The sequence below is a fragment of the Vicia villosa genome, linkage group LG7 (genome assembly GCF_029867415.1).
Source record: "Vicia villosa cultivar HV-30 ecotype Madison, WI linkage group LG7, Vvil1.0, whole genome shotgun sequence".
NCBI lineage: Eukaryota > Viridiplantae > Streptophyta > Magnoliopsida > Fabales > Fabaceae > Vicia > Vicia villosa.
In genome coordinates this window covers 5,578,341-5,596,306 of record NC_081186.1, presented here as the reverse complement: position 1 = coordinate 5,596,306, position 17,966 = coordinate 5,578,341, and positions in this window count along the sequence as shown.

Here is a 17,966-nt window from a genome sequence, read left to right as displayed (position 1 = left end):
TTGGACTAGGTGGACTTTGATATTGCTCAGTGATGGAACTCGTGAAACTTTTGCTATATTCAAATTGATCACCCCATCCAGTTGGGGTAATGTCTTCCATAACAATAAAAGAACTCTGAGGTGCAGTATATTTTACTAGAAAATCATACCCGCCGCTTGGTTCTCCCAAAGTATCCCAAACTTCCATGGGAAGGGGTGGAACTTCATTTGGATATGGCTGAATGATATGGTTCAAGAACACTCCGTCGTCTTCAATAGCATTTACTCCTTGGCTGATGAAATGTGACATTAATCCTCTAGAATGAAGACTTTGATCGTTCTTTTGATTTCCATTAACATATCCCAGGCCTAGCCTATCAGACTTGTAAGGTACATCGAGGAGCTATCCCCATACTGTGCAAATGTAAGGCAGCAGCAATGATTTCAAGTTTTGGAATCTTTTCTAAACCAGTGAAAGGTAATTGATCTCGAACAGGTAACCCAATTAGTTCAGAAAACTCTTCCAAGGTGGGTACTAACTGGTAATCAGGAAATGTAAAGCAATGATGTTCGAGATCAAAGAACTGGAACAGGACCCGTATCATGTCTTCTTCAAATTTTGAGGTAACCAAATGGAGTAGGTGACCGTGTTTTTTCGGTGAATTGAGCATTCCTGGGAAATTCTGATATTAAGTCCTTAAGTTCAGATGGTGTTGTTAAGATGTTGATTCGGATGTAATCTCTGGTAGCGGGAGCCATTACCTGCAATAATAGAACAAAAGTAAACTCTTCGATCCTTGAAATGATTAGTGAGAAAATGATATGCTTATGATGCTTATGATGTCATGATGTCAAACATGTGGCAACTACAAACAAATCAAACAATAGCCTTAGGTTTAAAGGCTTGCATGAAGTTGATAGGTGATACCCTCCCCACTGAAGTTGAGTTGGTTAAAACATGTCCTAAAATAGTATTCGGGTTCTATGATCCTTGGAGACAACATCTCAATATGGCGCTCGGACGGCCGATCAAAATATTCCTCGAGGATAACTAACTTCGATCAATTTCAAAGCTAGCCACTTAATAGGCCACAAGTCAAGTTCAACTAAAAGGTTCTAAGACAAATTAGTGTTTAATGACATTTTGGAAACCTAACATACTCCTTGATCGTTTTCAAGGGACATCAGTATAAACCAAAGTATCGCACTAATGGTGACTACCAGATCAACCGTATCGGTACATGCCGTACAGTTTCCTTGGTCTATTGTCACATACTTAAGGTATCTCGAGATTCGGGTTAGAATCTTTCACACAAGCAAAATACCCAAACAAACCTTTGAAAAATAGAGCAATCAAGTCAAGCAATTGAAAACATCTAAGTGATCTAAACTCTAAGGTAACCCCTTTTTGAAAACATTTTGTTTTTAGAAAGTCATTTCCCCGGCAGAGTCGCCAGTTCTGTCGCCCTCGGTTTTTTACCGTACCTCTCGTGGAGAGATACACGAACTGACTCTTTTCTTTCTGCTTTTTGTGTTTTTGAAAATCAGAGAGTCGCCACCGACTTTTATTTTATCCAATTAAGGAAAGGTTTATAAAAGAAACAGAAAAAAGACCTTTAAGAAATTCTGGGTAAAGGGGTAGGTTATACAAAGGGAAGGTGTTAGCACCCTTTGTATCCATGGTTATCCATGGCCTCTTAGATTGCTTAGCTCACTTGTTTTGAATCACATTTCTCTTGCCTTGAAATGCTTGTATGTGGTTTCAAATACCTTTGTAAATTGACTTTGTAATGATCCTTGTGCAGATGTATACAAAGTGTTTTATCTTTCAAAAGATGTTTTGAAAAAAAGAACGTTAACTTCGTAATGATCCTTGTTTGGATATATACCAAGTATTGTCTTTTTTGAAAGTTTTATTTTGAAAAACAATGATATATGAGAGATTTGTTTGTTTTGATTTGAGCAAGCAATTAGGAGGTCTACCCTAAGTTATAAGGTCTTTTCCTATTTCCTTTAGAAAATTCTCCTTTTACCGGATGTAAACGAAAGTTCGATTTTGCATTTGAAACAGTAGAATTTGATTTTTTATTTTTGAAAAGAGTAAAAGAGGGATTACCCTAAGAGGTGCAAGTGTGATTGTGTTTTGATTCAGATATTTATCTTTGAAGTTAGTGACCTAACGCTTCAATTTTTATCTTTGACATACACGCAGTTTTATATATACAGAAATTAAAATGCGGAAATGTAAAATGCGGAAAATAAATCTACGCTATTACATCGATTGTGTGGGAAATGTAAACTACGCTATTTACATGAATTTGACAACCTATACACTTGATCTAGGAATTTAAATTGCAAGAAAATAAAAGAAATATTTTTAGATTTTTTGATGATTGATTTTAATTAGAATTAATGCATGATTAATTTAATTAAAATGAGAAAAAAGGTAGAAATAAAATTTAAACCTAAAAGTTAAGTTTTAAAATATGTTCAAAATGCTTGTCAATTAATTTTAAAATAAAACTAATTTTTTTGATTTTTTTGGAGTTGTTTTGATAACTATTAAGTTAAATAATCATATAATTATGCAAATAATTACATAAATAATTAAAACTTAAAGAGAAAAATATTCTAAATATGTACAAAATTAGTCTAAAATATATAAACTAAATTTAATATAAAGAACAATTTTTTTTATGATTTTTTGATGGATTGAAATAATTAAAAAGCAAATATATAAATATATACTAATTAATTAAGAAAAATATTTCAATCTTTTAAGAAAAATAAAATATTTTTATGAAAAAAAATAATTAAGCATTTTATCAAATTAATGGTAAAAAAGAAAATATTTTTTATGTTTTTTGATTGGTTGATTTTAAATTAAATGCAAAAAAAACTAAGATTATTAGTTAAATATGCAGGGGGGTGTATTTTGAAATTTGAAGAGGAACTGATTTTAGTTCAAACTTGCACATGGGCCAGAAACAAGGGGTGTGAGTAATAATACGCATGGGCCCAGTCTGATTCAATTTTTATTTTTTTCTGAATTTAAGTGAGTGGGGTCCACGTTTTTAAGTGATAACCAATCATGTTTTAACGTTTTGCCACGCAAGCCTTTGACATTTTGACCGGCCAATGAGAGAGAGGGAGGAAGCCACGCGTGCCAGTCAACCACGCCTGGACCTGTTGACTGCCAGAATAGTGATTCAGGTCATCTTCTCCGGCTAGGGCATCTTCCAACTGCAAAAAATATGTTAGATAAACACCAAAGGAAGACCCTACCCCCCTAAATCGAGGTCTGGGAATCCATTGGTGAGGTTAGTTTGGACTGAAAGTGCCTGGTTCAAGAGATTCGAAGAAGAACATGAACACACGGTTGACAATGGCAACCTATGTTCTGGACGTTAGAATTCTCATGCTAGGGTTCAAACCTGATTTAATGATCATTATAAACTCAACCATAACCATTAGACATGATAACAACGCATAAATGGAGAGTTTGAATTCAATGAAAGTTTACCAAATCGGAGAGTGAGAGAGCTCGAGTTTCAGGCCCTTATGAACTTGGCTATTGATCTAAACTTACTCAAACAAGTCCTAGGAGATGATTTATGGACTTAGTTTGCTTTGAAACTAGCTACAAATTCAAATACGAAATTTAAAGTTTCTTTGATTATTTTTTGAAATATGAAGTGAGTTTATGCTATATTCTTGCTCTATTTCGTGTGTCCTTACATTGATGAAGCATACCACTTAATTTATAAGCTAAGATGTGCTTAAAATCTAAGCCAAAAATCATTGATTGCTTTTGTTGAAACTTTGATTTTTAAATATTAAAAATCTTTGAATTTTTGACTAAAGCTTGCTCTTCTTCACTTCTCTTGCCCTTAGCCTCCTTTGTACTTCCCTCTTTTGCAGAAAATAAGCTATCTTGATGACTCATGCAAGGGAAAAATGCTATGGGCCTTGGCTTGGTCGTGGGAGGCCCTTCACATTATGGGGAACATGTTTGGATCATGAAAACTTGGCCCCTTTTGGAAAAAAAACATTTTTGATCAATGTTGACTTCATGCATTTTCCCAAAAAATGGTCAACTTCAACAAGGCATAAATCCCTCAATTTTTATCATATGAAGGAGTTGTTGTACTTTTTGGAAACCTCAAAGAGTCTTATAACCAATGTCTTTGGTCTCATATCAAAATGATTTTCCATGCTCCTTGTGTGTCCTTTTGAAAAAAGTGACTTTTTGTTGACTTTGAAAATGACCTGTAATGTCTTGGTTCATATTTTTCAAATGGTGAATCTAATGACCATGGGACCAATTGCATTTGAAAGATAATTGAATTTCCTTCAAAATGAGCTTTGGTTTGAATTTTTTGGATGAAGGATGAGAGAGTTATGACCAGTCAAAGTTCAGTTGACTTTTTAGGAGAAAACCCTAATTTTGAAACTTAGGGTTTTGTTGATTTTTGATCTTTCCTTGATGAATTATGATCAACGAATTATCAAATGATGAATCTTTTGACAAAATATGGATGTTGACAAAAAATTTCATTTTTGACTGTCCGTTGACTTTTTGGTCAAACGGGTCGTCTATTGACTGTTTGAGCTGCTGACTGTGCGTCTGAGTCAATTGAAGTTTGAAAATTTGTATGGTGGTACTTTGAGATATATGGAGATCGATGAAATCCATTTGAGGTCTCAAAAACTTGTTCTCCTAAAAAAAACAAGAAACCCTAGTTAGGGACTATTTGTGTAGGAGACAGTTAAGCGTACCTGATTTTTGTGCAGTATTGAGTCTCTGCTAATCATGTGATATTCAGAAGACTTCTAGAACAAAAATCTTGGAATTTTGAAATGCAAAAGTTTGATTTGATTGATGGTACAAAACACGGAGAATTGCACTGTCAGCGGTTTTGACTGTCTACTGACTGTTCAGGTATTAATGTAGCAGTTAAGGTGAAAATTTAACATTTAAAGTTAATATTCTTTTTTTTTGTTATGTTAATGATGAAAATTTATTTACATGACTTGTTAAAAAAACACAGACGTAATAAATAAATAATATATACTGTATGCGAGCAAAATTACCGATAATAACCCTGAAAAACATTTAATGCACAGAAAAATAAAATATTTAACTAGCAGAAAACACACAAAATATTATCTTAATAATTAAACAACAGTACGACAGATAATACGACATTTAATACTGACAGTACAAACATTACATAGTTTAATAAACAGTACAACGAGTAAACGGTACATTAAGAAATAAGAGATACGACAAACTTTAAGAATGACGATTAATAACCCATGCTACAAATAATAACATATAGATGATTGGGAAGGTAAACAACCCAGGTCCACATTTTTCAGGACTATGCAGACAAAAGAAGGACATGATTACAACCACGACGGTGATGACCATAAGAAAACATGTTTCCATCCGCTTCGCCATTTTGTCGGGGAAGAAGAGAGAATGAATATGAAGTAGAAATTTGAGAGATGAGTTAGAATTTGATGTGAGATTTTATGGAAAAAATGAGAGGTATTTATAGAATGAAAAGAAGGATAGAGACGTTGGGGAATGAAGTGATTCCGTACAAAAGGAAAATTTGAGTGGAAGTAGGATTTGAAAGAAAGTGTATGATAGTGTTGGAAAAAAGAGAGATGTATAGAATAAAGTTAGGATTTGATTTTGAAAGAAAGAGATTTGAAAAGAAAGGAAAAGGTTTCTGAAAATAATGGAATATAGTACAAAAATTAGTGGGAAATAAAAATTAATAATAATTTACTTGTTACCAGTATAGTCTGAGTCCCCGGACTCTGCGCCTGCAAAAGATTTAATTATGTACCAATTGCGTCAGTACTATTTATCTGTAAATAAATCTCAAATAAATAGTGTGTGTGAAGTAATAAACAGTACTTGGCGTTTGTGTAAGAATAAATTCAACAGCGAGCCAAAATACCGTATACGAAAAAAAAATTCTAAAAACCAAGTATTCATAAATCAGGATATTTATGGGATAAAAATCCAAGGTTATATGAAACTCTTAATTTTTAGATAGAAGTCTTCTTGAAAAAAGATGCGGGCAAATTTTGGGGTATAACACCATGACTCAAAAGGATAAAGAAAGCTTCAAGGAATACGCTCAGAGATGGCGTGAAGTTACTGCTCAAATTTGTCCACCACTTGAAGAGAAAGAAATGACAAAAATCTATCTCAAGACTTTGAGTCCATTTGACTACGGACGAATGGTTGCAAGTGCACCAAGTGATTTTACGGAAATGGTAAACATGGGTGTACGTTTAGAAGAAGCAGTTCGAGAAGGACGCTTGAACAAAGAACCAGAATCTTCTATTGGTCCTAGGAAGTATGGAAGCTTTTTCCAGAAGAAAAAGGATCAAGATGTCAGCAATGTCTTGCACAAAGCAAAGAAGAAGTTTTCACCTCAGGTTGCTACAGTAACTCCGGTTCTTAACTCAGCGCCAGCTTATCAACCTCAGGTTTCGCAACAACCATTTCAACAAAGGTCGCAGCAACCTTAGCAGCAGGTTTGATCTCCAAATTTCAACAACAATTGGATTCCAAGGTATCCTGCCTTTGATCCCATACCAATGCCATATGCGGAATTATTTCCAACACTACTGGCGAAAGGACTCATTCAGACAAAGAGCCCTTCAAATCCTGTAAATGAATCATCATCTTGGTTCAAGGCTGATCAATCTTGTCCCTATCATCAGGGGGCACCAGGTCACAACATTGAGAGATGTTTCAGTTTCAAGGCTGACGTCCAAAGATTAGTGAAGAGTGGAATGCTATCTTTCAAAGACACTAATCCTAACGTCCAAGCAAATCCTTTGTCGCAGCATAAAGAAGCTTCTGTAAATTTGATAGATCAACACCCCAATGTCATTCAAATCTACGACGTTTGTCAGATAGGGGAAAATCTCGTCAAAATGCACGCTAGACAAGCTGGATATGGTCATGTACCACCTCACAACTACTTCACATGTGAAATTTGTCCAAAGAATAATCAAGGATGTGCTGTATTTCAAGCTGCATTACAAGAACAAATGGACTTAGGATGGATTCAACACATTCGAGTCAAAACTGAACACGACATCAACATCGTTCAAGGATGTCCAAGAGAGTACAAAATCTACAAAGTTGAAGATCAAGAAGGATCGGTAGTCAGATTCCATAAGACTTTAAATGGACTTGCTTACTTTGGAACGGATTTCAATCCTTACAGTAGATGCAGAATATGTCGAAGAAATTCACGAGGATGTTTGCGCGTTCGCAATGACATTCAGAAACTGATTGACGATAGCACCATTACAGTCCTTGCCAACAGAGAAGATGACGAAGTCTTTACCGTATCTCCTGAAATTAATCAAGTTGAACCTATGCAAGTCAAATATGACAGCAGGAAGACAGCAATTGCTCCGTTAGTCATCTACTTACCGGGTCCTGTACCGTATGATTCCAGCAAGGCTATACCATACAAGTACAATGCTACGTTCATTGAAAATGGTAAGGAAATACCATTACCATTTGTTGTCAACATTGCTGACGTTAGTCGAGTCACCAGAAGTGGACGAGTCTTCAACAGAGCAACAGAAAATGTGGAAAAGCCTTCGGAAGAAGTGCCACATAGACAAGACGATCATCCGACCAATGCTGTTCAAGCGAAAGAAAATGATGAGATCTTGAAGTTAATCCAGAGAAGTGAATACAACATTGTAGACCAGCTGCTACATACTCCGTCTATGATATCTGTTCTCTCCCTACTATTGAGTTCTGAAGCTCATAGGGAAGCTCTACAGAAAGTTTTGGAACAAGCTTTCGTAGAACCAAGTGTTACTGTAGAACAATTCAACAGTATCATTGCCAACATCTTCGCAGGAACTAGCCTGAGTTTCTATGATGAAGATCTTCCTGAAGAAGGAGTGGACCATAATCTTCCACTTCACATCTCAGTTGGCTGCATGGGTGATGTACTCACAGGAGTCCTAATAGACAATGGATCCTCTCTCAACGTCATGCCTAGATCAACATTATCAAGATTATCCTTCAAAGATTACCCGCTAAGGGACAGTCACGTCATCGTCAAAGCATTTGATGGATCAAGAAAGTCAGTTTTTGGAGAAGTAGATCTTCCCATAACTATTGGACCTCAGACGTTCAAAATCACTTTCCAAGTTATGGATATCCCGGCACAATACAGTTGTTTGCTAGGTCGCCCATGGATTCATGAGGCTGGGGAAATTACTTCCACACTTCATCAGAAACTGAAGTTCATAAGAAATGACAAATTGGTAACCGTATGTGGAGACCGAGCTTTGATCATCAGCAACCTGTCATCATTCTCCGACATAGAACCAAAAGAAGTTGTTGGAACTAAATTCCAAGCACTTTCCTTGGACAAGGAAAAAGGAAAAGAGAAAGCAACGTCTATTTTTTCCTACAAAGATGAAATCCAAGTTGTAAAGGATGGCACTACCAGTGGTTGGGGCACATTGATATTCCTGCCAACAACAAGAACAGAACAGGAGTTGGATTCTTTCCAACATCATCAAAGGCTATTCCAGGAATTGAGGTAGTTCTCCCAATTCAAGAAACTTTCCGCAATGGAGGTTTTCTTCAACTTGTTCAACAAACAGTCAATACCATCGGTACAGAAGACCCCGATGAGAATTTTGAAGTGGAATGTATGTCCTATCTTCTCGAGGCAGGATACATAGCCCTATCAGAGTCTGATTCACCTTGTTGTTATCCGACTAAAGGATCTGAAAGTAAGACTCAACCAATCAGTGATGAAGTTACTAACAGCTTCACCACCAGAAGTCATGGTTCATCAGAAGAAGTTCCTCCTATCCCCGAAGAAACTTGGGACACATTAGGAGAAACAAGCGGAAAGTTTGACTACATGGTGAAATACTCCGCTCCTGAAAGTTCAAGAATCTCTCTTGAAGACATTGTTCCAACTGGATGGAACATTGATTATGAGTACCTCTCTCAGCCAAAAGAGATGTATAACCCTTGCTATTCATCATCAGCATCTGGTGAAGTCATCATTGAGGATTATATCCCCAAGTCACCCTCCGAGGCTACGGATTTAGTGTTCACATATCTAGTCAATGCCATCTTGGGAGAAGAGCAAGACCAAAATACAGAAGAGGATGATCTCGAAAGTGTCTCCGGCAACGAGTCTCTCCATTCAGAAGATTGGAAGTTTCCTCAAAAGAAAAACCAACATACTCCACTTGGAAATGGGTATGCTCACACCGCTCAGTCTGCTGAAGTAGAAGAAGATCGTCTGAGTGTTGCAAAGACAGTGATCGGTAAATCAAGAACTACCACAGGCCAGCTTAAGCCTAAGGTTCCATATTACCTAGTGCACAATGGGGTTCGCCACTATTGGACAGCTGTTGAAGTTTCAACTGTTGTTCGCACTCCTAAGTAGGAACGTTCACCGTTATTTTGTCCTCTCACCATAGCCCAGTGTGAAGAGATGTTTCATAGGGCTTTGCATTTTACTATTTCTTAGGAAAATGTCCCTCTTTGCTTCGCCCAAAGCAATAGAGTTTTGTTTTATAGGGTCTTTGTTTCAAGAAATGACTGTCAATAAATAAAAATGTCATTTTGTTCCTTCATTAGTTTTTCTTTTTCTTTTTTCGGAAATTGGTAATCCTAAAAAAACACCCTTAAAAAACATCAAAAATTCCATTAACTGCATACACCGAGTCTTCCCTCGTTGTCTAAATAAAACTTATCACACATATGCAGATTAATCATAAAATACCCCGTTGAAACGTACGACCGTATGACTTCTCCAAGTTTTGGGTTTCCTATATTCGAGGCAGAGGAAGAAGAAGACGAAGAAATATCAAAGGAAATTTCACGGTTACTTCAACAAAAGGAAGAGGCCATTCAGCCATACAATGAGCCTCTAGAGATCATTAACCTTGGTTCCGATGGAAACAGAAAAGAGGTTAAGATTGGAGCTTCGCTCAGTTCAGAAATCAGAGCGAATTTGAGACAGCTGCTCAAAGAATTCTCAGATGTCTTCGCTTGGTCTTATCAGGATATGCAAGGGTTGGATACCAGTATAGTGGAGCATCACTTACCGTTAAAAGCATAATGCCCTCCGGTCAAGCAAAAATTGAGAAGAACTCATCCGGAGATGGCTATGAAAATCAAAGAGGAAGTTCAAAAGCAAATCAACGTTGGTTTCCTCGTCACTTCAGAATACCCTCAGTGGTTAGCTAACATTGTTCCCGTTCCTAAGAAAGACGGAAAAGTCCGTGTAACACCCCATAAAATTCTTTATTTAATTTAATTAATTTTTTTATTAAATATTAGAATTAAATTGGATTATTTGGGAATATGGATGAAATAAGGCTAATGGGCCAGTGTTGCTAGTAGCAGTTGGGGGGTGTATCAGTTGCAAAGCCCTTTTCTAAAATAAAGTTATATTTTCATAAAAATAGAAAAGAGGGTATTTTGTGAAAAGAGAACCAAAAAGGGAGCAGAGGAGATTGAACGTGAAATTGGGAGAAGAGCAAGTGCGAAGAGAAAGAGCATCCAAGAATTCGACATCGAGGTAAGGGGGGATTCTTCTCATTAACCTCTATTATGGGTATTATGAATGATTCAGTTGAATTCGTATGTTAGGATTCCGAACTGGATTATATGTCGGTGTTTGGGGTTTTGGGGTTTGTAGAACTTTAGGTTCAAATTATGATGTATGATGCAATTGAGTTGTTGTGAATGATGTTTGATGTTGATTACTGATGTTAACACCTGTTAGAAGCATGTATAAATGTGCATTTTCGTGCTGTGATGAGATTTTGGACGTGTTGAGATGATTGGGTTCGCACTTGGGATGAAAACAGTGCTGCAGAAAAGTGATTTTTCTGCTATATCAGTAATGTAACCGGTTACATGAGGGAAGTAACCGATTACATGGTCTCAAACAGGCGAAGAACTGCGTTTCGCGATGATGTAACCGGTTACATCATTTAGGTAACCGGTTACCACTGGGCGAAATTGAAAAATAAAAGTTACTGTCAGTGATGTAACCGGTTACATCATTCAGGTAACCGGTTACCACTGAAGCTTTTTGGAAAAATACTCATTTTTAAATATCCGTAACTTTTAAACCGTTAATCCTTTTTGTACGCCGTTTCGAGTACCTGGTAGATGAATTAATGCCCTATTTTATTATGTATATTAGGGGATTATAATTTAAAAATCATTTCTTGTTGGTTTTGTGGATTGTGTTTGGTGATCGTTTAAGTAATGGTACGAACATGCTATGCGGTGTTTCTAGCTATTACGATTGATGAGATGATAATATATTTGTGGTGTTAAATGTATTATGTCGTAGTGGATATCAAATGGTTGTGATATTATTATGCTTGTATGTTGTGATATGAATGATTATGAATTGTTGGTGGATGTTAATGATGAGCATGTCGTGGTTGATGCATGCATTTCATAATCATGTTGTGGGCTGTATCCCTTATGGTGGTGGGACAGCGGTAGCTAATTCCCATTGTGTGGAATTAGCGAGAGAAGTAGCCGAATCTTTATGGTGGTGGATCGGTGAGATGGGTTATCCCATGATTGGTACCACATGCATTAGTTGCATTGCATTAGGTTGTTGTGTATAATTGTAACATGAAATGGAAGTTGTCCATTGTTGCAATTTGTGTGTATTTTGGTATGAATGACTGTATTTGATAAATGTTGCTATGCGATTTGAATATAATTGATTTGGGTGAATAATGTATGGATGAAGTTGTATTGTTTATATTCCTATAACATTTGTTAATGCGAATGAAACTCACCCTTACTGTTGTTATTTTTTAGATTGAGGAGTAGCTTGTGTACTTGGTGAGGATTAGCTCGTCAAGTAGTTCGTTAGAGTCAGTTGGGTCTGTGTCATTCTCTGGTCGTGTAACACCGGGAACGTTATTTTAGAGTTGGCTGATAAACTTCTGTTTTGTTTATGGTTTATGGTTGAATTATGAGTCTATGACTCCGGTTGTTTGATTATTCAGTTGTTAAGAATATTCCGCTGTGTTAACATGCTACCTGAATAATTTTGGTTTATCGTTCCTTATATGGCATGACATGAATGTTTATTTATTTTATTGGAGTTGTAATGCCCTTTCTCATGTTTTACTCTGATTTTTGAAAAAATTTCCGCGGGGTTTAGAAGGGTGTTACAATAGTGGTATCAGAGCATAGTCGGTCGTTTGAGTCAGAGTCTTAGAGTCGGTTAATCCTTCATATACGACTAGTGTAAGGTTGACACTGTCGATACTTCTTGTTCTAATGAATATTGTTTGATATTTAGCAGAACAATGGCCGGAAGAGGAGGAAGAAATGATGACGCGATCGCTGAGGCTCTGGGCATGATTGCTGGTGTGTTGGGAGGGAATGCCAATGGAGCTGGTATTGGTGCTGACAGGCAGCTGAACAGTTTTCAGAGGAACAATCCTCCTTTGTTCAAAGGCACGCACGATCCCGAAGGCGCTCAGAGGTGGCTGAAGGAAATTGAAAGGATCTTCGGAGTGATCGATTGTGCTGAAAATCTGAAGGTGAGGTATGGGACTCACATGCTGTCTGAAGAAGCTGATGATTGGTGGATGGCTAGTAGAGATGAACTTGAATCTGCAGGTGTAGCGATTACTTGGGCTGTATTCAGGAAAGAATTCCTGAGGAGGTACTTTCCTGAGGATATTCGAGGCAAGAAAGAAGTTGAGTTTTTGGAGCTGACACAAGGTAACATGACAGTACCGGAATATGCTTCAAAGTTTGTTGAGCTGGCCAAGTACTATATCCACTATAACAATGATGAAGCGAGCGAATTTTCGAAATGTGTTAAGTTCGAGAATGGTCTCCGTGATGAAATTAAGCAGGGAATCAGGTACCAAAGGATTCGTTGGTTTGCTGATTTGGTAGATTGTAGTAGAATCTATGAAGAGGATAACCTGAAGCTGAAGTCATCTCACTCCCGCGAGTCAGTTGACAGGAAAGGGAAGAAGCCTATGGACCGTGGTAGACCATATGGTAGAGGTAATTATAAAGCTAGAAGTTGGAAGAAGCCTAGTGGGGGAGACTCTAGTGCCCCTGTTAAGTGCTTTAAGTGTGGAGAACCGGGACATCGTGTTCACGAGTGCAAAAGCGAAGAGAAGAAGTGCTACCGGTGTGGTAAAGCAGGCTACATTGCTGTTGACTGCAAAGGAAGGACCGTGACTTGTTATAACTGTGGTGAAGAGGGCCATATTAGTCCACAGTGTCCTAAGCCAAAGAAGAATCAAGCTGGGGGTAAAGTTTTCGCTTTGTCAGGTTCAGAGACTACTCCAGAGGATCGATTGATTAAAGGTACGTGTTTCATCCATGGCACTCCTTTAATTGCAATAATAGATACTGGAACAACTCACTCGTTTATTTCATTGGATTGTGCTAAACGTTTGAACTTGGAAATATCTGATATTCATGGAAGTATGATCATTGACACTCCTGCGTCGGGTTCAGTGACTACTTCGTTTGCCTGTTTGAACTGTCCAATTGATATTTTTGGTAGAGAGTTCGGAATGGACTTAGTATGCATTCCGTTGGAACAACTTGATGTCATCCTGGGTATGAATTGGTTGCAATTTAATCAGGTTCATATCAACTGTTTCACGAAGACAGTTATTTTTCCTGAAGATGTCAGTGTCGAGGATTTAGCAATGACTGCTAGACAAGTGGATGAAGCCATGAAGGACGGGGCTGCCGTGTTTATGTTGATTGCATCCATGGAAGTGGAGAAGAAAGCGGTGAGTAGTGATTTACCAGTAGTATGTGAATTCCCAGAAGTTTTTCCAGAAGATGTAAGAGAGTTACCGCCAGAGAGGGAGGTAGAATTTGCTATTGAGTTAGTTCCTGGAACTAGTCCTGTGTCGATGGCGCCGTATCGTATGTCGGCATCTGAATTAGCAGAATTGAAGAGTCAACTGGAAGAGTTACTGGAAAAAGAATTCATTCGTCCTAGTGTGTCGCCGTGGGGTGCGCCGGTGTTGTTGGTAAAGAAGAAAGAAGGCTCTATGAGACTGTGTGTGGATTATAGACAGCTGAATAAAGTTACTATCAAGAATCGGTATCCATTGCCGAGGATTGATGATTTGATGGATCAACTGGTTGGTGCGAGTGTGTTTAGCAAAATTGACTTGAGGTCGGGATATCATCAGATTTGGGTGAAGACGGACGATATTCAGAAAACGGCATTTAGAACAAGGTATGGTCATTACGAATATACAGTGATGCCATTTGGGGTGACTAATGCGCCGGGGGTTTTCATGGAGTATATGAATAGGATCTTCCATCCTTATCTGGATCAGTTTGTAGTGGTATTTATCGATGATATTCTAATATATTCTAAGAGTGAAGAAGAACATGCAGAGCATCTGAGAGTGGTATTAGAACTACTGAAGGAAAAGAAACTTTGTGCAAAACTGTCAAAGTGTGAGTTCTGGCTAAGTGAAGTAAGCTTTCTTGGGCATGTAATTTCTAAAGATGATATTGCCGTTGACCCAACGAAAGTAGAAGCAGTGTCTCAATGGGAAGCTCCGAAGTCAGTTTTCGAAATCCGTAGTTTCCTTGGTCTTGCGGGTTACTATAGAAAGTTCATTGAAGGTTTCTCGAAGTTAGCGTTACCGTTAACTAAGTTGACTAGGAAGGGTCAAGCATTCATCTGGGATTCGAAATGTGAAGAAGGATTCCAAGAATTGAAAAGGAGATTGACTAGTGCGCCGATCTTGATTTTGCCGAATCCGGCGGAATCTTTTGTTGTATATTGTGATGCTTCATTGTTGGGATTAGGAGGTGTACTATGCAGAATCAATAGGTAGTCACGTATGCGTCGAGGCAACTCAAGGTACATGAGAGAAACTATCTGACTCATGACTTAGAGTTGGCAGCAGTGGTATTTGTGTTGAAATTGTGGAGACACTATCTGTATGGTTCGAGGTTTGAAGTGTTTAGTGACCACAAGATCCTGAAGTATCTCTTTGATCAAAAAGAGCTGAATATGAGGCAAAGGAGATGGTTAGAGTTCCTCAAGGATTACGATTTTGGGCTAAATTACCATCCGGGTAAAGCAAATGTGGTTGCCGATGCTTTGAGTAGGAAGTCCTTGCATATGTCTATGCTTATGGCGAGAGAATTGGATTTAATTGAACAATTCAGAGATTTGAGTTTAGTATGCGAAGGCACTCCTGTTAGTGTTAAGTTGGGCATGCTGAAGCTGACTAGTGGCATTCTGGAAGAGATTCGAGAGGGTCAGAAAGTTGATGTAGAGTTAGTGGATAAATTGACTCTAATTAACCAAGGCAAGGGAGGTGAATTCAGAATCGACGAGAATGGTATTATAAGGTTTGGTAATCGTGTTTGTGTTCCTAATGTTTCCGAATTGAGGAAGAGTATTCTCGAAGAAGGACATCGTAGTGGATTGAGCATACATCCTGGTGCAACCAAGATGTATCATGATTTGAAGAAGCTGTTTTGGTGGCCTGGAATGAAAAAGGAAATAGCTGAATTTGTCTATGCTTGTTTAACTTGTTAGAAGTCGAAGATTGAGCATCAGAAACCATATGGAGCTATGCAACCGTTATTTATTCCGGAATGGAAGTGGGATAGTATATCTATGGATTTTTTTCTGGGTTGCCGAGGACGGTGAAGAACTATGAAGCCATTTGGGTCATAGTGGATAGGTTGACTAAGTCTGCTCACTTTATACCAATGAGAATGGATTACCCAATGGAGAAGCTGGCTCAATTGTACATTGAGAAGATAGTGAGTTTACATGGTATTCCTTCGAGTATCGTGTCAGATAGAGATCCAAGGTTTACATCCAAATTTTGGGAAGGGTTGCAGAAGGCTATGGGTACTAAGCTGAGACTGAGTTCTGCTTATCATCCGCAGACGGATGGACAGACGGAAAGAACTATTCAATCGCTAGAAGATTTATTGCGTGCTTGTGTGTTGGAAAGAGGTGGTACTTGGGATAGTTATCTACCCTTGATCGAATTTACCTACAATAATAATTTTCACTCGAGCATTGGTATGGCTCCGTTTGAAGCTTTGTATGGTCGGAGGTGTAGAACGCCTTTATGTTGGTACGAATCTGGCGAAAGTGTGGTGATTGGACCAGAGATTGTTCAAGAAACGACTGAAAAGATTAAGATGATTCAAGAGAAGATGAAGGCTTCTCAGAGTCGTCAGAACAGCTATCATGACAAGAGACGGAGAACACTTGAGTATCAAGAAGGAGATCATGTGTTTATGAGAGTTACTCCTATGACTGGTATCGGACGAGCTCTAAAGTCAAGGAAGTTGACTCCGCGTTTTATTGGTCCGTTTCAGATTTCAGAAAGAGTGGGAGAGGTGGCGTATCGCATTGCGTTGCCACCGACACTTGCGAATCTGCATGATGTATTCCATGTGTCGCAGTTGAGGAAATACATTGCTGATCCATCTAATGTGATCCAAGTGGATGATGTACAGGTAAAGCATAATCTGACAGTTGAAGCTTTGCCTATGAGGATTGAGGATCGGAAGGTGAAACAATTGCGTGGCAAGGAGATAGCGTTGGTCAGAGTAGCTTGGGGAGGACCAGCCGGTGGGAATGTTACATGGGAATTGGAGAGCCAGATGAAGGACTCCTACCCGTAACTCTTTGCCTAAGGTATGTTTTCGAGGACGAAAACTTTTCTAGTGGGGGAGGGATGTAACACCCCATAAAATTCTTTATTTAATTTAATTAATTTTTTTATTAAATATTAGAATTAAATTGGATTATTTGGGAATATGGATGAAATAAGGCTAATGGGCCAGTGTTGCTAGTAGCAGTTGGGGGGTGTATCAGTTGCAAAGCCCTTTTCTAAAATAAAGTTATATTTTCATAAAAATAGAAAAGAGGGTATTTTGTGAAAAGAGAACCAAAAAGGGAGCAGAGGAGATTGAACGTGAAATTGGGAGAAGAGCAAGTGCGAAGAGAAAGAGCATCCAAGAATTCGACATCGAGGTAAGGGGGGATTCTTCTCATTAACCTCTATTATGGGTATTATGAATGATTCAGTTGAATTCGTATGTTAGGATTCCGAATTGGATTATATGTCGGTGTTTGGGGTTTTGGGGTTTGTAGAACTTTAGGTTCAAATTATGATGTATGATGCAATTGAGTTGTTGTGAATGATGTTTGATGTTGATTATTGATGTTAACACCTGTTAGAAGCATGTATAAATGTGCATTTTCGTGCTGTGATGAGATTTTGGACGTGTTGAGATGATTGGGTTCGCACTTGGGATGAAAACAGTGCTGCAGAAAAGTGATTTTTCTGCTATATCAGTAATGTAACCGGTTACATGAGGGAAGTAACCGATTACATGGTCTCAAACAGGCGAAGAACTGCATTTCACGATGATGTAACCGGTTACATCATTTAGGTAACCGGTTACCACTGGGCGAAATTGAAAAATAAAAGTTACTGTTAGTGATGTAACCGGTTACATCATTCAGGTAACCGGTTACCACTGAAGCTTTTTGGAAAAATACTCATTTTTAAATATCCGTAACTTTTAAACCGTTAATCCTTTTTGTACGCCGTTTCGAGTACCTGGTAGATGAATTAATGCCCTATTTTATGATGTATATTAGGGGATTATAATTTAAAAATCATTTCTTGTTGGTTTTGTGGATTGTGTTTGGTGATCGTTTAAGTAATGGTACGAACATGCTATGCGGTGTTTCTAGCTATTACGATTGATGAGATGATAATATATTTGTGGTGTTAAATGTATTATGTCGTAGTGAATATCAAATGGTTGTGATATTATTATGCTTGTATGTTGTGATATGAATGATTATGAATTGTTGGTGGATGTTAATGATGAGCATGTCGTGGTTGATGCATGCATTTCA